Raw genomic sequence first — 23768 nt, forward strand, 5'->3', positions numbered from 1 at the left:
AAGGTGTAAACAGGTGTAAACACGAAAGACCTGGGTTCCATAGGTTTATGCATCCATCTTGGCGAACCAATTAAGCACATTCAAGAGCCAAGGAAACAAACCAGAAAAATCTGGTCTATTTTCCAAATGCTGTAGCCAGTTATTAAAAAAGGGGATATGAATTTTAAAAGTGTAAAAGGTTCCAAATTAAGCTCATATATTTCAATGATTTAGCTGCATATTTAAGGAATTATGTATTATTAAAGACATGCTGGGTTGGATCCTGCAACCCTAACCCACACAGTGTTTAGACATGTTGATCTATTGATCACTATTATAAAATATTGTAAACTGTATTTGACAAATTAAATTATGATAGAACTGCCATAGCTTCTCCTGCTCTGCCGCACTAGCACATTCTTATTCACATCATATTCCTGAACAGAAAAAGCTCCCCGTGTTCAATGCATGCTCTGCAGTCCAAGAAATACTTGAAAAAGCTGCCAAATCTGCCTGTGAGAATCCCAGTGCACTCATACATGTTCATTGGAAAAAGAGATGTTTTGCCTTGCTAACAGACTATACAGGCAGTTTGGTTTTTGGCCTCTAGGCTGAACATACATAATATCTGCAAGGAACTCAATTGGCAAAGATAATAGCTGCATTTGAAAAATGACACAGGATTTTTAAAATACATATATTTCATGATTTTAAATAAAACATTAATTTGGTCTCTTAGGAAAATTAAAACTAGCCTTTGTGCATGAACCCGAGGGTAGCCTGTATTTCCAGTGTTGTTGCCAATGTATTTGCATAGTGTTTGTTGTTTTGATGCCTCACCGATTGTAAGAGGAAGACTTGTTTGCAGACACCCATTTGCTTAGTCCATAAGATTTGGCAGAAACAAAATACAAGTTACCTGTCTGGAACCACTGCCCCTTCTGTATTGTCTCTTCGAGGACGTGGGGCTTTCCGCAGCGTGGCCAGTTTGAGAGGTGACTGGGCAGCCAGGGACCACAGAGTGGCTCGCTGTCATTTCTGCAGTCTCCCTGTCTTCCAGCAGGTATTGCTGTCACCTCTGAATCCTCCAGGTTTGTTGCCTTGTAGCCTTTTATCTCAAGGTGGCAAAAGCCATTGCTAGAGTCAAGGCAAACTATCCAAACCCCAAATGAATGCCATGAGCCCCCTGCCTCATAAAACCACTTTGTTTAACACAATCCAAGACTGTAGGCTTAGAAATACAATCTTGAGCATAGACATCTCCTATCAATAAGAAGGTCCAGCCAGCATATTCTGGATGTGTGTTTCATTATTCATCTACTGTAACATGGGGTTGGGCATGTTGTTAAAGTTTTATATTTTTCAACACGTTTCCTAGTAGAAAATATTTTTTTTAGATAAAATATTTATTTTATTGGCAACAGTTTCCCTTCACCAGGCTGCTCCACTTCTTTGATGAACTGTGGAAGATAAGTTTTCATTGGCAACATCTGGCAACCTGGCAGACTTTCTAGGCAGCTGGATTGGTAACTTCAGAGTTGCTTCTGGGTCGTTCAAATAATTAGTCTGCTTATGGACCATCTGGGTTGCTTTGTCTTTGCTGTTGCCATTTTCTTTCTTTTCTGAGGAACTGTATGCTCCACAGACAACTGTTCAGAGAACAGCTTTTAACAGCTCTTGCTGAGGTTGAGCTGCTGGATCTCATGCAGATTTCCATGCTGGTCTTGTGCAGGGACTGACCGCCCACTTTCATCCCCCCACCTTTGCTGGCAGTCTGAATCCGCCCCTAATGACGTTTTGTTATTTGGGAGGGGAACTTCTCGCTGATACAACGCAGTGAGCTGCAGTTCCCCTCAGCAAGTAGACACGTATCCCCTCTGCAGAGGTAAGGCCCTAAACAACCTCAAGTCTTAATGATTAAACACAAACACACTTTTCTAGCCTAAGTGAACTAAACTTACCACAAGGAAGTGCCGTGCAGTAACAATCCAGCATTGCCTTCTGGCATGGAAGTGGTGAGGTTAGGCAGGACCGGTCTGTCTGCCTGGCATGGGCCTTGCCGTGTATTGGGCAGCCAGGCTCCCTCAGACACAGGCAGCAAATAGTTTAAATCTGTTACTCAACCATTTTTGAGGTATTATGCAACACTCAGTGGAAAGAGGAGAGACTCCATAAATGATTTTGTTGAATAAAACAGCTTCAAACCATTGGTCTGCTTTGTCCTTTTTTTTACACCAAGCATTTTTCCTCTCCAGCACCATTAACTCACGGTATAGTTGAAGTTGCACCTTGGTATGACTGCCGGCTGCCACAAGAGCTCTTCTGTTGCATTTCAGCCAAAAACGATGCAGTCAGCACTGAATGCCCCCTGTGGGCAGCTCGCACTGACAGCTGCCTGCACACTGCCAGTGGCTAGAGCCAGGCATCGCGCCGAGGGACGCTTCTCACCTGTGCAGTCTAGAGAGTGCTTCGAGTCATAGCTTCTGCTTCAGCTTACTGGAGATGGGCTTAGGCCTCGTCACTGAAGTCTTCATACGCTGTTGTTGAGAAATGACATTTGTGGGGACCTGCACAGCCATTACCATGAAAATGAGATGGCCTGCACATAAAAGGCATCGGCTTCAATCGTGCAGGTGCACAACAGAGTTTTGTAAGTAAGTCTGCGTTCAGTGACAGGAGTCAGAGCCTTCTTGTGCTTGTGTCGGTGTACTATAGACTCTTTATTTTAGGAAGAGAAAGTGATACGGAGTTCGACAAATCTGACGGTAACAAGAGAACCAAAGTGAATGCCAGTGCCCCCCGGCTGCAGCAGACGGCTCCACCCCGGTGAACGCAGCGGGGCTGCATGGCGCTGGCAGCTCCCTTCCCTGGTGTGGGGGCTGCGGGGCTGCACCAGGCCCCCTCTGAAGGGAGGACGGGTGTCCCTCTTGCTTCTGCTTTGGCACAGAGTTTAATAAGAATTGGTCTGTCCTCTGCACTGCTGGCAAGACCACGGGTCACCCCCTCTGTGACTTTGATGTTACAACAAAAACAAGTGCTGCAGGATTCCTTTTTGAAGTCCCTAAGAATTATTAATTTTTGACAAAATAATGCAAAATGCAAGTGAAAAGAAAATCAAGTCTATTTTGTGTAAGGAGAAATATCTATCAGGGTGGTAAGCATAATTCTGTTTTGGTGTCTCAGCTACCTCTGCAGCGATTTCCTGCACAGTCACGTGCTTCCTAATTGCAGGAACTTCCTATTGTACATATTTGCTGTTTCACCATGGCATGAAGAATAGTCTTTCTGAAAAGCCACGCTCTGCAGATCTTTTCTTTTGATTGCACATAGGTAAACCCCTTTTGTAAGTTTTATGAGGTGCAAACATATATGCTATTTTATGCTACTAGTCTATTTATTGGATTAGCTTGAGGATTTGATGCAAAAGCTTAAGACGATATTGAAAACACATATCACTTCTATTGTAGCTAAGAAAATCAGCTTTAGAATTAAGAGAGACCTTGTATCAGGCATTATGTATAGCCCTTTAGCTTTTTAGCATGGCTGTTCTTTGTTGCTATAGCAACCGAATTAACCATTTCATTAATATAATGGAATAAAACACATTTATTCATTTTTGCACTCACGGGTAATCCACATTCAGCTTTCAGCATACTTGTCAAGCTGTGTCCCTTTCACCTCAGCCCCTGATATTTTCTCAGCATTTCCAAAGGGTTTTTATTTTATTTCTTCCTTGTTGGGGAGAGAGAGAGCTGTTGGTTTTGAAGAATGTTATATTTTTTGTCAATAAATTTACTTCCGTTTCATTGGCTAGCTTCTGTTTAGCATCCCTAAAGTGGAAAAGCAGACTTCACAGGCAGCATTCAGTGCAAAGAAGTGGTGTTCTTCACATCAGAAAAGAATAAATCATTTGAAATAATGAAAAGCTCGTGCCTGCGACCAGCTTGTAGGCTAAGCTTGGCATGGTGTGTTCTACTGTAAATACTGACAGTACTCAGCCGTGTTCGCTGCCCAAACATTCCTGTTGCTGAACTGTAGTGCTAAAAGCAGATGGAGTGCTAGAGTCTTTGTTTACCCTGGTTTTAATGTTTCCCAAGCTGTGCCCACACTTTGTAATGGTTATTGAAATAATAGCTTAATTAAAAGTCCACCCATCAGCAGAAGGAAGCAGGAGAGCTCCGTGCACGTGGCACGGGCAGGGGCGATGTCGGCTCGCGTCTGCATTGCTCTGCCCGAGCAGCACCGCGGCTCGCCCGCCAGCAGCAACCAGAGCGGGGCCCACACTCAGTGCGGGGCTATGCAGACAGGCAGGGTGCAGGCAGGACCGAGACCTTCCCAGCGCTCATGTGCCACCTGCTAGTGGCCAAGGAGCCAGGTGACACTCGCTGCCTGTGTGCTAGCAGCCAGGTGCCCAGCTGGGTGCCAGCGATACACCCCAGGGCTGGTCTGCTGGTCTTAGTGCTGCTTTGCTCCAGCAATGTGACAGTAAGCGCAACACAGGCGCTTTGCTAATATATGACTGTCCTTCCAAAGCAACCACTGGTGCAAATTCACAGGCCAAATTTCAGTCTATGAAATTCATCATTATTAGCAATTCCACAGCTGAAGTCACTGCAAATAAAATAGCATAGCTGATACGATGTTTTTTGTTTCTTTCTTTCTTTCTTTTTTCTAATACAATTCTAAAGTTAGTAACATGAAACTGGAGTTTTACTGGAAATACGGCAGATGTATAAATGATTTTGAGAAATGAGTTAATTAACTTTGAAGGTATAAGCCCTTTCATTAAAAAGACAAGGCATAGAAGTAACAGCACAATAGCATATTGCCTGCTATAAGACTGTTCATTCATTGCTGTTTGAGTGAATGTATAAATCATATAATCTACAAGGGCTAGTAGATTCTATATCATTCACGTGTGCTGCCTTCCCTACCTGAATTAAATTTTAAATGCTTCCTCCTAGGCAATTCATTGTGTAAGGAGTGCCTGAAGACCCAGAAGGAGAAAGTTATGTGGCTGGCAAGGTAAAAGACCACAACTGACCCTGGACACAAAAGCATAAGCACAAAGGCTCTGTGTGCACTGCAGATAGCGCTGGTGCCATATTCTCCTCCCGCCTTTGTTTCTCTCCGTATATTGAAAGCATCCTCCCAGCTGCCCAGTAATACAGGACTCGTTTAATTTTACCAGTGCATATTGTGACGCTGTAGGTGAGGATTTTGAACTCATAAATGTCATGTTAATGCTAAGCCTTTGAATCAATAGTTTAGTACTGGGCAACTCGTCATCTGGTGTAAGTTTATCCAGAAGAATGTCTCCTTTAGTGATTAACAAGCAGCTTGTGGCTTCCAAAAGCATCTCGGCTAAACATTAAAGATACTTCTTCACACAGAGGCTAGCAGTGCTACAAGGATTAGTATACATGACTACAAATTTTTCAACCTTTACAACTCTCTCCTATGCTTTACTAGAACTGGGCACTCTGTAAGCAGCAGGCAGCTCATTTGGACTTTCTACAAATAAGATGGAGAGATTCTGGTGGGGGGGACCCTCAGCTGCAATTCACTGGATCTCCTCTTTTCCAAACATGAGGAGAAATAACAGTGTTTAAAAGTGGGGCTTTCACACAAAGCAGGGGCCGTGCTGCCCCGTCCTTTCCCTATTCCCCTGGTGCAGAGAAGACCCAGCCCCCAGGCCCCCGGGGTGCACCCTTACCTCCATGGCTGAGGAAAAGTCACTTGGCTTCCTGAGCCACAGCGCAGCCGCGTCTGCCATCGGCATCTGCTGCCGTTGCAAACCTCAGGAAAGCAAGTCCTTATCCTCTGTTAACCTCCTTTTACATTCTGTAAAATGAAGGTTAAAAACTTGCTTGCCTCTCTCCTGAGGGCTATTCTAAGGTTGATTAACACTTGAACAATCAGCTGCGTCTGTTCCAAACTGGATATTATTTCACCATCTAGCGCAGAGCTTGTATAATTCAGGTAACGGTGGTGACTCCCAAGCCAAATACCCAAGTGAGAATGAGGGCTGTTAAAGACCTTCTGTACATCTGAGCAGCAGGCATAAAGAAGGAGCCGGTGCCTCACATTTGTGGCTTCCACCTGCACGTGCGGCTGCTGCTGGCGGTCACGCAGCGCAGGTCAGGGGCCGCGGGCTGCAAAGCGGTCCCCAGCCAGCACCTCGGCCTGGAGCCGGCTGGGAGCGAGGTAAGGCAAGAGACCCGAGTAAATCTCGCTGCCTGTTAAAGAGCAGTAATGGCCGAGTTAAAGGAAAGCGGTCTCGAAGCCTGTGGATCCCTGTGGTGAGGAAGGGCTTGCAGGACGGGCTGCAGGGCCGCGCGAGCCGCGCTCCGCATGCCTCACACGAAGGGATTCGCAGGCCGCCGCTTTCCTTTCCTGCACAAGAGGGCAGCGTTTCACCAAGTCCTACCGAGGAGGAACGTGGGGAGAGCTTTTGTCAGCTGCAGAGAGGCTACTTACTACGCGCCTTATCTACTAATTGTTGGAATCGGCTAATTGTTTGAGTCAGAAGTAATTTAATGCATGATGCAAACTATTGCCCGGCTTACGGCTATTAACTAGGTACCGAAAGCAAGCCTGTTCGCACGGTGCTGCAGGAGTTTCCAAGCTTGTTAACTATTTTCCTGACAGCCCGAGGATTTGTGGTGGTACGCAGCAACCCAAATGTTTATATTACTACTGGCATTTTATCTCCGGCGTTACATAAATGTTTGAATACCGTATTCCTCTCAGTCAGCAGCTGCCCTTCTGTAATGAACGGAAGGTGCAACCTTCAGGTTATGATGGCATACACGCTGATGAGTCACTACAGTCAGAGAGATTTTTTTCTTTACTTGGATGCCTGGCTATATCCCAGCTATCTATAATATGGATTTCAGGTCTTCAAAGTAAATTGTTTACCATTGGGTAGCTCACCACAATGCCTGGCACTTGGTAGCATTTCCTTTTTCCACGCTCAAACAGCAGCACACATTCTCAGGTACTGTGCCATTAGTCATGGTGTATTTTAACTTTCCAGCAGACATCAGTGCCGATGAAACAAGAGGCAGAGCTATCACCAGAAAGGCTCTGGATAGCAGGGTAAAATTAGCATCACAAGAAGAGAAGGGAAAGTATTACTGTTATCCAAGCGCTGCTGAATTAGCCAGACGGAGCTAAAAATAGTTGGGAAATGTCTGTATTATAGGAGAAAGATTATGACTTCACTTTACGTAAGCTGAAATGGTATTTTGCTGCATGAAATGTTAGGCATATAAACAGTGCCTTATATGTACTTGTCTGCAATAACATACGTTTATATGTATATGCTCTATATATTGCACATTTTATATATGTCTAGACACTTGTTAATTATTGCTCATTGTTCAGTTTCTAAGCACATCATTTGAAACACTGATAAAAATCTATCTATCTATCTCCAAGTCTGTAACACACACAGGTTAAAGCCTCGCTGTGGAAGACAATGGGTGTTGGAGGTACAGAAGGATGCACTCCTAAGATGCCTATCGAGAGCCAGCTGTACGTTAGAGTTGTTTGCAGCCCTGCTGGGGGGTACAACAAGTTGCTGGCAGGGGGTCCAAGGAACCCCTACTCAATACACGCCATTATTTACCTGCCCTTCAACTACCAGACTTGTAGATCTACCTCTCGTTCAAGGGTCTGTATCTCTACACAGGCACGCAGAAGATCTGTGCTATCCTGTCCTGCATCCGGACAGGACCAAGGAAGCGTGAGTGACATTAAACCCAAATAACACGAGTCCCTCACGGCACCAGGGGCTGCCCTTCCGGGGTGACAGGGTGCCACCAGGCTTCTGCTGCTGTGGGAGGCCCGGTGCTGGGGCTTTGCCTGCGTGCTCGATAGCTCCTGTCCTACCTGGGCTCATTACCTTTCAGGCCTTCCATTGCTTTCGTTTGGGTGAAAAACAGATTGACCTATGAGTGAGTGCCCTGCCATTGATTCAGAAGCACATTTCTGTCACACAGACATTTTTAGAGAGGATAAGTACAGGCACTTCTCTGTTATTCATCGCTCTAAAGACAGCGGCTCCCCTCTCCTCACTGTTGCAGGACATGGTTCAATATCACGTCTAGAGGCTTGATAGGAAAACAACCACAATATTGGATCTGTGTGGAAATGGCTCCTCATCTCTGAACTGAGCATGCCAGAGCCAAAATGGAAACTGCAATCCAGTTTGGTGAGTATGCAGATACTTGCTGCCTGGTGTGCAATAATTACCCGTGATTATTGCACAGTTCAGCTCATGAGTCAGCCAGGCGTGCTTGCTGCTTCTGAAATATCATTTCACCCCGCACACCTTTCTTGACCTCCCACACCCTATTTCTTTAAAGATGCCTGTGCCTTCTGTCAGCTTTATGCATTAATCACACCACTTGCTCATTACTGTGCACCCCAAATCAAAATTAAGGTCACCTTGTGTATTGTCAAAGCTCTCAGCTGTCTCAGGACGACCCCTGGGTCCTGACAGCTCCCGCAGGAGGAGAAGCCACCTGCCCAAGCACTGCCTCTTACAGGCGCATGCCTGCTTCCCTGCTGCTGTGTGGGGTGAGCACAGGGTGCGTGCCAGCCTTCTCTGACCCTGCTCCCGCAGGACCTGGGCCAGCTGAGCCTTTAGAAACTTCACCAGGAACATGGAGGCAGTGCCAACAGGCAGTTTAGGACATTGTTTGCCTTTCTCTTTTCTGCCCCGGCCCTCTCCTCCAGAAGAGGGCTGGAGGCCCCTGGGATTGCGGTGAGCACCCTGCCAGTCACCGTGCGCGCTTTGTTGGCACGGTGAAGCCGGAGGTACCGCTCACGCAGCGGCCCCGCAGAGTGACAGAGCTCCATCAGGGCTGACTGACAATGGGAACCAGCAGAGGGTGGGATCACTCTTGTGGCACACCCAGGACACCACCCAAGGCTGCCAGCAGCTCCAGATGCGAAGTTTGCTTGGTGGCAGTGCCCTGAGCAAACCGCATCACACCTCCCAGGCTCGCTGTGCAGCAAGCACCCAGCGAGCCCAGTCACTGGTTGCTGTTGCAAGATAACGCCTGCTCTAGAAGGCCAGGTCCCTCCTCTGCTCTTGAGTTAAATACACGTTTCATAGGGATTGCCTCACTGCTGGGAGGGCTTTACCTCATCTGTGACTTGTTATAGAGCCACAAACACTTCTGTGCCGTGCCCTGAAGCCAGAACCCACAGCCGAGAGGTGTGGGTGTGTGCAGTGCCTCCAGCCCTGGCCGAGCCCCGGGAGCAGCTTCGTGCTTCACTCACGTGGGGCTGTCCGGCCCTGGCATTCAGCACTTTCTGCTCCACTGCTCTGTGGGGCGGGTGGCTGTCACTCCATGCTGGCCACACGTGTGGCTACAGAAGAAAGAACCAGCAAGGAGGGTTTCCTTCTTCACCTCACTTGTTAATTGAAAAATATCGCTTTAATTCAATAACAACATATGTTGAATAAACATAATAAGCCGGTGGTAGCAGAGTGGTGACGCTACGCTGTCACTTCTGTTTTAGCCTTTCAGGTTCAAATGACTGTGTTGTCAAACGACTCCTTTACAATATTTGCCAAAACATGTTTACAGAAAGGCTCAGGCACAAGTGTACCCTGGCGTGCCAAGGCCACTGAGAGCGCCCATGCCAAGCAGTGCAGCGACCGGATGGAGGAGGTGCTGGCTGTCAGAGCACAGGAAAGGTGCTCCCCAAGGAAGGGACAAGGCCATGTGCCGACCATTTGAGCATTTTTCCTGGCAGTCCGCTGAAAAGATGCAGAACTTATTTCCCAAACATGACTGCTATGAACTTGGTAAGAGCTTGCAAGTTTTAGTGTTTACAGATGGCTTAATTTGGCAGTCGTAATCATTATAGGAGCCACTAATCTAATGGGAGTTAAAGGCTGCCAGAAGTAAAGTATTACAATTAGAACAACACCCCAGTCCATGAGTGCTCATAACTTGGTACCATTGCAAACACCATAAGGTGCATACACATTGGGCGTTTGGTTAATCATGCTGTAGTTCAAGCAAGCGCTGTCACAAAGGAATGAATGGACACCAAGAAATCACACCTTCCTCTCATCCTCCCCCAGCTCCTGGGCCGCACAAGGGGCAGCACAGCAGACGTGGTTTCACTCAACATGTGGGAAGAAAGCAACACATGAAATCTGAGCAGTGGTCAAAGAGTGCACAGCTAAAGAACCTGCAGCTGAAGAGACATGCACAGTGTGTGTTTAAAGCTCTTCCACATGTTCAAATGAATGCATCGTTTCACTGAGGGCTTAGCCATGTGCACTAAGCCTACTTCCCATCAGCTCAGTTGTAAGCTAAGTCAAGGAAGGATGCCCAAGCTCACCTGTACTGCCTGGTATTTGCCAGGGACATAATGTGCACAGTTGCTGTGGACCAGCTGCTGTCCCATCACAGCTTGCGGCTGAAGCCCAAGAAGTGCACACACATGTGTACACACAAACTACCCCATTCCTTATTGTTTTCCTTCCTCCAGCTAGCCTGTTATCTTTTTCCAGACATCCTGCACTGCATGAGATATTGTCTTTGGATCCATTTTTTAAGAAGCTCCAGGAATCCTGTGGTTTCTGTGTTACAAGGACCTTGCTTTTCCCTTTGTCAGTAGTCTGGTGGTTATCTATTATTCCCTCTCTTTAAATCCCATCTGCAAGGTCTGATGCAGAGCTGTATGCTGCTGTGGGAAAGACCGATTGCTAAGTCACTTAGTGAAGTGGTTGGAAGCTGGGCAAAGCCCTGCTTCTGGGCCAGTGCCAGCTTGCTCAGCTGCAGCTGTCCCAGGATAACACCCCAGGACCTGCTGGGGCAAAACCCACATTTGCTGAAGGCACTTTCTCAAGTCCAAGACGGGGTTGTTGGAAATATAGTCTGCCTTTCTCTCACCAGTGTCCTGAGAATGTTCATTAGTGGTGAAGAGGATTCAAATTCAAGCTGAGGGCATCATATCTCTCTGCAACAAGGAGAGCTGTCCTCTCTTCTGGGAGTGGCTTTCAGTCTTGCCTTGTGCCTCTGCTCCTCTGCACCAGGAAGCATCATAGCTCAGCTTGGGTTCAGCAGTCACCTAAGACGTGGGAGATCTCACTATTGTCTCTGCATGAAATAATAGTTAATTACTCACAGGAGGAAGAGATCCAATAGTCCAATATGTGCATGAAATACAGCATTTGGACAGATCTCCTTGGAGAGTAACTATCAGTGAACACTTGTGTTCTGAAAAGACATTAAGTCAGGACAGCACACTCCAAAGAACAGTATAGTAGAAAAGGTTTAATTTCTCTCCCTTTTACTGGAAGATGTTTCCATCAGCAACAAGAGGAAACAAATCTTAACCACAGACTTCAGCATAATAGCTGCAGTAACAAAACAAGTTTCATTATTAAACTAACTCTTGGTAAAAGCCAGATGATTTCTACAGACAATTTTGCATGCAACTGCTAGATGCAATTTGCAGAGTGAGCGCCAAATTGCCATACTAATTATTTCTGGGCTGATGTTCCCTCTGTGACATAGTGGCATTTGGAGAATGGGGACTAACCAACAAGTGAAGTGCTGAAGTGGGAGATCACTAATAGCATTTCTGAGAAAGAGAAATATCGCAAATACCAATCTTCCTCTTCACACACTCACTCTCAATTTGCACCGAGACAATTTAATGCACACAACTATCCTACCTAGTTCATCTGTATTTTTGGCACCAGTCAGGCAAGCAGCACCTGCCAGCCCCCGGGCACAATACCAGTGTGGCCACGCGGGGCACCGTGACCTGCACTATGGACAAGCCCAGCGGGTGGCCCTGGCAAGGCCTCTCAAGCCCTACAAATCTCCAAGGTGAGCATGTTTCTCTCGATACTTTTCTGGCTCATGCACACACACTGCCTGACAGTTTGCCTAATTCTCAGATCTGCAATATACCAGTGAGGTGGGGGGTCTGGCAAGAAGTTCACTTAATTCAAGTCTATTAGCAGGTCAGTGTCTGCTTTTATGCTTGCTCACTCGCTAGCAGTTTGTTCTGAGTTAGCTTATCAAATTGGATACTTCTGCACACTGCATAATATGAAATGGAATAGAAAAGCATTCCTGGCATACTGTGAATTTTTTGCTTTCTGTTCCTTTCCTCTGGCCTATTTTCCTTTTTCGTTGCCGAGGCAGTACACTATCAAGTTTAAGCAGTGTAATTTTAGTCTGGTACTGCAGACCTACTGATTAGTGAAAAGCAACAGGAAAAAAGGAGTGGGTTGGCTTTAAAACTTTTAGGTCATACTTTTCTTCTGTTAAAAACAATTTAGACATGTTAAAAGACTAATTACTTAAAATAGAATAACCATTTAATATCTGACTGGGGAAAAACAAAATCACCAAATTGCTTTGGATTTTGAATATCAGAAAGTTGATGGATGATAATGAGATTTGACCGAGGAAATAAAGGGTCCAAAACCTGCAAGCAGCAGTGGCAAGAATATAAATGATGCTTGCTGAAATGTCAATAATTCTCCATTCATTGCATGTTCAACATTACTGTAGCAGGGACTTTAGGCCAAGGGAGACACGTTCCCAGTGGGGACTACTGGGGCAGAGTGGAGGGCTAACACCATGCAGCATGAAAACACCGCCAGATCAGTTCTTCATTGCAGCTGCACTATACAAACAGATTTGACATTAATTTATACTGCCATACAACCAGGAAAATCTGATGGCTGGCTTAAGTATATGTGAAGTCAGACTTGGCAATTTAAATCACGTCGGTGATGCAGGCGGGCCTGCAGCAGGACACTTTGGGCCTGGCAGGGAGGCCTGGGCCTGCGGCCTGGCTCCTGCCTGGGGCTGGGCCTTTCTGCGCTGCTCCTGCGAGCTGCCCTCTGGAGGAGCTGGGAACATGCTGGGAAGGCAAAGTGGGCACACAAACAGTGGACTGTTTCCCTGAAGCCAAGGGTTTCCCTCTGCCACCAGGCTATTCTTTTATATTTGTTTTCCTGTGCTTGTTCATTTACACTCATGATTAAACTTCATCCATCCTGGACAGAAGTCTGCTTGTTTGAGGAGCACACAGACACGTACCCCCAGGTGTCTTGCTCCCGTTATGTTTATTTAAGGCTGCATCAATTCCCTGGCAGCGTACAGGGCAGGTAGCTGTGCCCACACCCATGCACTTGGACTAAGGACTGCCAGCCCCATGCTGCTCCTCAATGCCCTGCCAAGCCCAGCACTCCTGCCACAGCACAGAAGTCCAGCTCTGGCTTTCCAGCCTTAAGTAGTCGCCTTTCACCAGAGATGAATCTCTGAAGGACATTGTGTCTGCTTGTCCTGTGTGCCTCCAACGAGGTGCATGGCTGTAACTGCTGCCTGTCGGCAGGAGCTGCTCCTCAACCAGGCCAGCAGCGGCACCACTTCCCTGCCATTTTCCTGGCAGCTGGGCTGCCCAGCACGACGCCTGACCCACAGGTGCTACGATTGCTTCAGGATTGCCTCAGACCAAGATGAATTCAGACATAGTTTAGCCTGGCCCAGGCTAATCTCATTATAGATAATCTTGTTTACCACATGTACTGCTCGTAAAACAATGCTGGCTGTTAACTCTTGCTCTCCCCCATAAGGCAGCCCCTTAAAGACATCTGCAAGGGACATGCAGGGTAGTTGACAGCCAGTTCCCAACCACAACCTACCATCTCATCCACTGAGGACAAGGCTGGCAGCAACTCTTGCTGTGAAAAAACAGCAGTGCAGCAGCAGGCTGGGGCCTGTAGCGCTGCCAGGCCCACAGCATATCACCTTGGTTGTCAGTGACAGGTCAGCAACAGCCTCACTAGTGTTCTGCATGGCTTTGGTAATTAAGTTTAACCCTGCTGGGTTCAGCAGAGCCTCACCTGAATGAATGATTTCCCCTGTGCCATCTTAAGGACACACCTATCATGCAGCTCCCTTTTCAGATGGATGCAGGAGGGCACGTGCAAGAAGCATGTTCGTGCTGCTGGCACCTGTCATCTCCAGTGATGTTTCTGACCCCTGGATCCCCATGGCCACACCACACACACAGCCAGGTGCATGGGCTGCAGGGCTTGGGTGCTGCTAGTGCTGTGAGATACGGCACCCGTGCAGTGCCAAGCAGAAAGCAGCCGGCTGGCTGTGCCCCAGTGTGCAATGGCTCTGCTGTTCCCAAGAGCGTTGCCGCTGGATGGGAAGCCTCTTCCTTCCTCCCATCTCAGATGCAGGGCTACTGCTCTGCATTTTTCTTTTGTTTTCTCTCCCACGCTGTGCTTTCAAACGTGCAATCAAATGCTCACGCTCACATTGGGTTCAACACAGCTGGATCACACTGCCATACCGCCAGTCTGTTGCAATAAAGAATTGCAGGACATATTTACAGGTGGAGGCTTGTGCTTGTTCCAATTAAAAAAAAAAAAACTCAATTATTTTACATTATGGTGGCTTACTAGGTGATATTCAGTTCACTGGTATCATCAGGTAATATAAATGCTGCAATCCTGATTTTTTTTGTCACTTGTTAAAGCAGTGAAGATGGCTGCCTCTTAGAACTCACTGAAAGGCATTGTTTTGTCTAGACCAGTGTCTCCATTTCTTTTCAGCAGATTGAGCTTACAATTATTTTAAAATTACAACATAAAAATGGATGTTTATAATATTTCCTATTCCAAAGATGACAGTAGTCTATTTTAAATTGAGCAGTTTTAAATACACTTTCAGAAGAGAAATAATCATTTTCTTTTCTGAAGCAAAAATATTCCATACAAAACGTTTTAAATTAGTTTTTTCAGGTCTTTACGCAACGTATATTTACCAAAAGTCTGTCATTTCTGTGAAAAATTTTAGTTCCATCAAAATGACTTTCTCTCTTACAAAAACCTTTCACTTGCCCACGCCCTGACCAGCCCCACTCTGTTTCCCTGTCAGATGTTCCCTGCAATACAAGAGGAGAGCTGTCCCCGATGCCTGGCTGCAGAGGGACAAGAGGACATATGATGTTGCCCCCTAGTACCTTACAGGGTGCTCCTAACACACCTACTGCAGGTATGCTCTTAGAAAGATACCCTTTGATACAAGTCAGGGCAAACAGCTACCCTTAGACAGGAGGAGGCTGGCGGGGTGTGCTGCCATGTGGGCCTACACACGGGGCTGTAGCACCCCAGCCTGCCAGGCCTGGGGGTCTGTGCTTAGCAGAACCCCCCACCCCCCCAGCAGTGATGCCAGGCGGCAGCTCCTGTGCCAGCTGCTCCCTACCCTCACAGAGCTGCACCCAGCCACGCTGCTCCGCACCGACGAGACCATGTCCTCTGCCGAAACCAGAGTGCGTTTCATAAATATTCTGCCAGACACCCTGCTGTCTTCTGCACTGTTTCCATAGTCAGCCTAGGAAGTTAATTTCCATCCATAATATTTGAAAATACCCTAATTATGAATTTAGCAAGTCTGCTTACTAATGCAGTTTTCCCTAAATTATTTCATGGTTAATTGAGAATTCAGTTGTAAAAAGTAGTAATAAACATGTGCAGCAAAACAAAGCTGAGACCTTTGGAAGCCTGTCTTGTAGAGGACAGAAAGCTCCTGTCCCTCTGGGACTATGTCTGATCCTAAGCTATAGATCCAGTATTTTTAACATTGCCTGTGGGAAAGTGTATCAGCCTTCAGCTGCCTAATTCCTAGAATCATCGAATCACAAAATATTCTGAGTTGGAAGGGACACACAAGGATCATCGACTCCTGGCTCCGCTTAAGAACCACCCAAGAATCAGACCGTATGTCCGAGAGCATTGTCCAAATGCTCCAGCAGGTTTGCAGCCTGTCCCAGTGCCCGACCACCCTCTCAGTGAAGAACCTTTCCCTAACACCCAGCCTGACCCTCCCCTGTCCCAGCTCCATGCCGTTCCCTCGGGTCCTGTCGCTGTCCCCAGAGAGCAGAGCTCAGCGCCTGCCCCTCCGCTCCCCTCGTGAGGGAGCTGCAGGCCGCCATGAGGCCTCCCCTCAGCCTGCTCTGCTCTGGGCTGAACAAACCAAGGGACCTCAGCTGCTCCTCAGGCATCTTCCCCTCTAGGCCCCCCCCAACATCATTGTAGTCCTCATGCCTGTTTGTAGCAGAACTTATGTCTGTTCTGCTGCTGAATGCTGCAAAGGTCTTGCACGTGCTCTGTACCAGTGAATGGGTACTGAATTTAACATCAGACAGGATATGACACACCGGTGTTTTGGTGGACACTACAGGGAAGAACGTGATACTGGCATTCATACAGCACCCCATACCTCCAGCCTGTTTATCCTCTCACTGTCTGATGCAGACCTGAACACCTCTAAGCAGCCATAAGCAAGGTATGTCCAGAGTGCAGGCATGGCCAGAGGGCAGATCTGCGGGCCAAATCCCACCTATCCATTGCCTGAAGCCACTCCACCTTTAATTCACTAGCAGGGGCATGACAGCATCTTGAAGTTTCTCCAGGCAAATGCAAACACTGTAGTGTTTTAAGTTCCTGAAATAAATATGAAATGAAGATTGACAGCAGTTGATGGTTTAGATTATATACTGAGCTATTTTTAAACTTTTTCAGAATCCTGCAGCCAAATGGCAAGAGTGATTGTGGCAGTTATTAGCAGGGAAATATTTGCAGGAATTACATCGGGCTGATGGTTTACCACGCAAACCCGTCCTACAGAACTTGACGATTGAAATGTAAAGATGCTTTGACAGATGTTGTTTTCAAAGACTGGAGACATCCAAGCATGGTTTGTACCACACGTATTTTATACTCTTTACACTTTGCATTTCATGCATTTGTATTCATCAAACAGTAACATATATTAATTTATACATTTATAAGATGCTATTCTAAAGGATGATCAGTCTCAAGGGTATACCTGTAAGATACCTTGGAGTTCAACTATAAGGTATTTAATAAATAGACAAAAAAATGTTTTGGTTTGTATGTAAAGGGCAAAAGGCTGAATAAGTCATCATTGTTTGCCATTCTAATCATCCATCCAATGTACAGAAGACCACCTTCAGAAGTCTCTTCAATCATCTGTAAACAGTTATACTTTGTAGTTCTAGAGACTGTTTGCAGGAGCAAAGCATTCAACAAGCACAGTGAATATGTCAAGAAATTGTGTTCTCTATTGAAAAAAAATGCACTGTATTGAATGTCTCCATTTCTTTCCTTCAGCTTCAGCAAGGAACTAAGAGAACTCCAGTGTGTTTTAAAATTGGTTATTCCTGTCAAATATCATTTAGAAAAAAAAAGCATTTTTCTCTTCCCAACCTAGCTTTAACTATGATTTTACAAGTTTCTTGGTCTCCACTGCCAGATTTGAAAAATCTCTATATTTAAAGGAATTACATTGAGATCTACTACAACTTCCTGTGTAGGTGTTGTCCCTTCATTTAATTCCTGCTTATCTGCCATTCCAACACAAGCAGAGAACAGAAACAGAAGACATGGCCCTGGCAGGCCGCAGACAAGGTTGGGACAAGTGTTGACCACCTGGAAGCACCCCCAGGAGGAGTGGGCAAGCAGCAGGAGTGACGGACTTGCCCAGGGGTGGGGTAGGGAAGGGGACAGTGCTTGCTAGGTGTAAAATTTTGCTTTGAGAAATTCTGAAACATTTCTGCACCCTGAATGCTGGAGCCCTGCCAGAGGGTATAAACTGATGGGTATAGAGACTACCAAGTGAATCCCATGAGGACAATTTTCAATCTTAAAAAGACAAAATACATACAGAAAGAAATGATCTTGTACACATCACTATCCTGGAATCCTTCATTCATAAATGCTTGGGCATGGATTATTCTTCCACCAAGCTGCACAATCAGCACTGCAGGCCTGAAGAAAAATGTGGTATAAGGTGCTGGAACAAACCTGGGGCAGACAGCAGAGTCAGAGAATACGAATGGGGTGAATAATAAACACCATGGTGAGATTCAAAACGTAGGGCAAGCTCATGCCACGCTTGCAATCAAGTGTTTACTGTCTGCCCCAGCATCATTCTGCTCCCATCTTTGTTGCCTTCAGTCTAAACAAAGCGACGTTTCAATCTTCTTTAAATTCAAGGACACTGAGTCCCTGAGTGCCCTGCTCACTAGCTCTGAATGGGAAAACAAACCTGCCTGGGCCCTAACAGCATCTTAGCTTACGTCAGTGATGCAGAACATATTGCTTCAAATGCATATTCTTCTAGGGGTGCCATCCATCCACCCTGACAAGAAATAGAGCGCTTCCTCCCTTTATCATGTCTGAGAGGGAGAAATGTGTGAAGCAAAGCTAAATGTGTGAAATGCAAATAGAAGTCGCCACATCCCAGTAATACATTCCTTATACTGTCTAGTAGCATTGCAGGGATACAGCTTGGGTATGCTAATGTCCCCAACAGATGGCACGTTGTTGCTGCCTACATAGAAGAGACACTTCTGAAGAACCAGAGAGGCAGAAGCAGCACATGGTATGTGAGGGGCAGCGTGCCACGTGGCCGTGCAGTGCACTGAGTGTTAGGGCTGGGGACTGGTGCTTGGGAAGGTATGGGCTGCATGGTTCTACACTGGTCAAACAAACAAACAAAGATGTATGAGTTGTTGGTGTTGCCCTAGTTAGCAAAAAATCCTTTGAAAATAACGTTTGATAAAATACAGAAGTAATACTATACCAGTGTAATATAGCATGGAGATTCAAGAATGTTGTTGTTGGCAACTTTGGAAATGTCAATCATTTTTGTCCATTGGAAAACACTATTTAGATCATGAATTAAAAAAAAAAAACAGAATGTCACAATACTTTGAGAATTTTTTCTGTTGTGTGTTTGTTTAAAGTGCTTACAGCAGGGAGGACCAAAACATCCAGGAGCAACCAGTGCAATCTATAAAACTAGCATTAAGAAACAGCACATGATACAGTGAGCCCTGACAGATATTCAGGAGGACTTCAAACAGAGCTGACTTCACTCATTTTGCCACAGACTTAGGGAAAAGTTGGTGAGGTCTTTCTTACTATTTCTTAATGTGAACTCCACGTATTGTGTGACAATCTGCTTATGATTTATTCTCTGAATAGGTACAGTGTGACCAATCACACATTTCCTTCTACAATATCATAGACAAACTAAACAAATATAAAACCAATTTTATTACTAAAAACTAGCGTAGTAGTAAATGACTAGTAAACTGTTAATTTTCTGGTCCAAACTATGATACTTCTGTTCTCTCCCAAATGAAAATTCAATCTCTGAGAATGTAAAACCTGTAGGAAATGGTGTTAATGAGGTAGGCTACCCCGCGTGGCCAGCCTGTAGCCCTTTGTATGCTGAGCTACAAAAGGTAGGGCCAAGAGTCAGCATACAGCTTTAGAAGTACCTTGTGAGTGGAAAAGTAAATGTCAAGTTCAAACCTTTAATGAAGGTCATTTTCTCTACAAGATTAAATGAACAGGACAGGACAGGATGTTGATCCTCCATATGTTAACTGACTTCTACCTCATCTGCACTGCTAGGAGAGCACACTGATGCCTGCAGTTAAGCAAGGACAGAACCGCACTGTCTTGGCCAACCTGGAATGTCTACCCCACAAACTCATGTTTATAAAGGAAGTTTATCCTGTTTTAACACACAAAGTTTATTCCAGAAATCCAGTTACATTGAAATGAAGCATTATGTGGGGTCACATCAAAAGTCACATCAAAAAGATTAATCATTATTTAAATTTGGATTCACACTGATATGAGCTTCTACTATACCTAGAGATACTCTCTGTAAACTCTTCATAAGAGCTGGAATACATCCACAGAGAATCTTTCTGCTTCATGTATTGCACTGAGGTCTAGATCCACCCGATGGTTCTGGACTTACCAAGATTAAACCTGTATGGCTCTCACCTAACTCCTCCTGTAGGCATTTTGCTCCAAAATTCAAATCCTCCAAGATTTCTTACAGCCACTGAGCCACACAGAAGATGGTTCCCAAAGTTTTGTGATAAATTTTCTCAACATGGAAGGGTCTTCCTTTCGGCAAAGGTGTAACCACTTATGTCCTACCATGTTGAGAAGTAAAATGTGTAATGTTCCCAGAGTCCACAAACTGATTATTCTGCCTATCCTAATTTGAAGATAAAAAATGTATTGAGAAAATTGAATAGAGGAAAAAATTTCCATATGCCAACCCCCTAACTAGTCACTTCTGCTCTTAAAGGCCACCAGTGTCTCAGCTTGATCCAATTACTGCTTTGTACAGCTTATCACACCGACCATTTTCCTTCCCTCCTTTTCTTCAGAGCTAAGCCTCATTAATGGGAAATGTGACAGGTCCAGTCAGTGTTACATCCAAACTCCCAGGTTAGTTCTCTATTTGGAAGCAACCTTAGGTTTTATGAACTTTTATTCAACACAAAAAGCAGCCTCTTGGCACTTGCATTCTTTAATGGATTTGTGTCATTTACATTAGTTCTGTATTCATATTGTTTTCTTCAGAATTGCCTCTAATAAAGACATACATATATATATATGTTTATATATGTCTAGACTGTCTTGGAACATTTTTCACTACCCTGGTAAGACAGCAGAAAGATATTTTTCAAAGGATTGAAAAGATCCTTGCATATTTTTTCTCACTCTGCTATTCTAAATGTCAGAAAAATTGAAGAAGTGAAAATGCAGCTGTATCCTATCTTTAAGCAGCTGTATCCTATCTTTAATCAGTCAGAATTGAGGTCCTATTTCTTTAAATTCTCTTGTTCTTCGTTTTTAACTCTCTTGTAAAACCTCTCAGATATACAACAAGAAATAAGCTACAGTTTTATATCTCTCACAAAAGCTTTTAAGAAAAATGAGTACTTGAGCTTTCCCAGGTCAGAACATTTCCACTGTAGAGTTTTGGCACAAACACATAGCAATGGCTTACATGCTAATTTAATTCCTCAAGATGTAGACGCAAGACTTACAAAAGGAATGCACTTTGTGAGCTTCCGACCTTTAGTTAGCACAGCCCCCTCACTCACTGCCATGACTGCAGTGCTCTGAGTGCTGTTGCATGAGCCCCTGTGGTCCCCAGCCCCATGCCCAGCCCTCAGCTCCCCACCAGACCCCCTGCTAAAGCAGATCCCACCTCGGCTCTGCAGCTCTTTTCTTCCATCAAAAAGTTTCAGTTTTCACTAGAAAACTACTGACTAGTTGTAGCTGAGATTAAGATATGGAAAAATCACATCTTTTCTGATCCTGAGAATACCATTCCTAAATTTCCCCTTATGCCTAGAGCCCATGTAGCCCAGATTGGGTAAAAGAAAAGCAAAAAAGGAGCTGTATGACTTCAGTGCCATTGAAGCCAGTCCCCCAGGTGGGTGTTAGCAGTCATTGCAGAGATGGGGAAGAGATGCTCCTTGTTGGTCCTGCAGCTCCAGCTGCCTGCCCTCAGCTCACACACACTGCAAGAGCCTATCCTTAAATTCCCATTTGGACAAAGCTGAAACATAAAAGCACGGTCTCCAGCATCACATGAGACAGTGATCTAACCACACAGTGTTTCAGAGGGGACTTTCCAAGTCACAGGAATGTAGGGTTCACCTCAGGGTGACTCAGAAGATCTTTAGTGCTTGTGAAAACTTTTCCCTCCACAACCAGTTACAGAAGCTAAACCAAGCACTGTTTTATCATGGGCAATACTACTCTGGAAGAAGCGCAACAAATGAAAACATAATAATAAAAAAGAAGCTGAGCCTCTCCCAGTCAATAATTTCAGTTTTACAGCAAGTAGTTGTAAAACAAATAAGCACTGGCCAGCACAGGCACCCTGTGATGCCAGCTCAGGCCAGACCTCACGGTGAATGCAGCCGACAGCTCCGTGTGCATCATGCTGTGCTGCTGTCTAAAGCAGCAGTTCTCCAAAATGTACCGTAACTTCCGCAGGAGCCACTGCTTAACAAACCATGCCTTAATCCATTAATGGAGCTGAGCCAAAATGAGAAAAATCATGCTCAGGGCAAATCTGTCCATTTTCTGGTGTGCCAGTTTCTGGATATCTCAGCTGGGAGAAGTCGGGATGAAGCACTTCTCTAGCAGTGGGCACAGCCGGTCTGAAAAGAAAAGAAGTCAGGTTACAATCAGTAATCACACCACCCTTCAGGAGACGTGCACCATTATGTGAGGTGTGCTTCATCCTAGTTCAGAGAATCTCTCCGAACTCCATCCTCATCACTGGCTTCCTTTAGAAAATCAAAGCAAAAGAAGCAACACCAAAATAGCTTCCACAACAGTGCCAGTGTTTTAGTTTGTATATCCCGAGTAAACTGAGGGAATCATTTGAGAGGAACCAGAAAGAAAAAAAAATCACCTTTTACAGGCCTACAGTCACATGAAATGCAGTCTACGTGCCTTTTATCTCCTAATGACTTTTGCAAGGCAAAATCCAGAAGCAAACTGTGAAGCATGACCTTGACTGCAGGAAGCGTGACGCTGCTGGCAAAGGGGCCTATGCTTACATTTTACGCAGGGGTCATCTCCTCTGGTGATTACAGCACTGTGCAATAGAGGCCTTGGAGTCTCACCATCAGATACACCAAAGCAGCCCCCAGAGAAGCAATGAAACGGGCAGCGTCTTCAGCTTTGTTCCCCGCTAGGGCAGACACACCAAAGGGAGGCTGTGGGCACGTGCCCCGCCGGCCTGGCTCAATGCAGCAGCAGGGCCCTCATGCCACCATTACTCACGCTGCTGCATGCACGGAGCCCACAGTGGCAGCATGCAGCGTGACCAGAGCATGGCAGCTTCCTGATGTCAGCAGAGCCACGGGGTGGCTAATGTAATTTAAAAACCAAATAACCAACAGAATTATAAATAAAATACTAAGTAAGTAAAGTTGGGTGAGAATGCTCCCTGATCACACAGAAGCCACCAGCTCGCTGGCACACCTTGCCCCTGCACGCTACTGTTCACAAAGGCCCCTCTGTGCCCGGAAAAGCCATGGAGGAGGAGGTTGGTGGTTCCTCAGGAGCCAACCTTGGCCTGGCCAGGCCCATACACCCAGGCAGAGCTCCCACAAGGCCACCTCGAGCACTGCAGGACCAGGGCAAAGGCAGACATACTGCTGTGCTAGGCCCATGCCTTCACCAGTAGCAGCCACAACAGTGAAGAGGACTGGGGGCAACCTGTGCTCTTTAATGAGGCCTAGAATTCAATTCCAATTGTGCCACAATTCTGGGAAAGAAAGTACAGCTCAGGTTTTCTCCTCACTTACACTGGTGTGCTGGGAAGATTTAGAAAGAATTTAGAGCAGACTGGCCTTGAAGTGATGAGTTCCAGATTTTACTGTCATAGAATATTAAAACACTGGGTTTGCATTGCAGATAGAGGCACAAGTTTGGTACCACACTGCTCAGTCCTGACAGGACTGAGGCACTTCTACACATGACCAGAAGCAAGATTTCAGATTCCATGGGAGCTTTAATGTCAAAAATACAGGTGCCTCCTAATTTAGGCCCATCATAGGCAATCATTAGCTCCATATGTATTTGGAGGAGCACAGTTTGACAGGCTGAGGTGCTCAAAGTGGCACTGATATATGCAGGAATTTCGGCAGTACTTTTGCAAACTTTGTCCTCCTGCAAATCACTTACATAAAGCTCGTTTTTTAAGTTCAAACACCCCAGTTTCTTCCTGTAGTTTAAAAAAAAAAACACACACACACTACCTCCAAACAAATGAAAAACTGTGTTTTGTTTTTCCTTAGATATCTTTTAGATATCTTAGATATCTTTTGAATGTCTGTGTTCCATCCAG

At 45.5% G+C, this 23768-nt stretch overlaps 1 long non-coding RNA gene across 5 annotated transcripts in view; it reads right to left on the reverse strand.

Moving 5' to 3' along the window:
- Positions 1-20399: 20399 nt before the first annotated feature.
- LOC308199394 overlaps positions 20400-23768 on the reverse strand; it is a 42746-nt gene continuing 39377 nt past the window's right edge. For all 5 annotated transcript variants that reach the window (XR_013954599.1, XR_013954600.1, XR_013954601.1 and 2 more), the window contains one exon: positions 20400-22068. This is a non-coding gene — a long non-coding RNA (uncharacterized lncRNA). The remainder of the gene's footprint in view (positions 22069-23768) is intronic.

This window comes from Anser brachyrhynchus, assembly GCF_964034855.1.
Source record: "Anser brachyrhynchus genome assembly, chromosome: 8".
Classification (NCBI taxonomy): Eukaryota; Metazoa; Chordata; class Aves; order Anseriformes; family Anatidae; genus Anser; species Anser brachyrhynchus.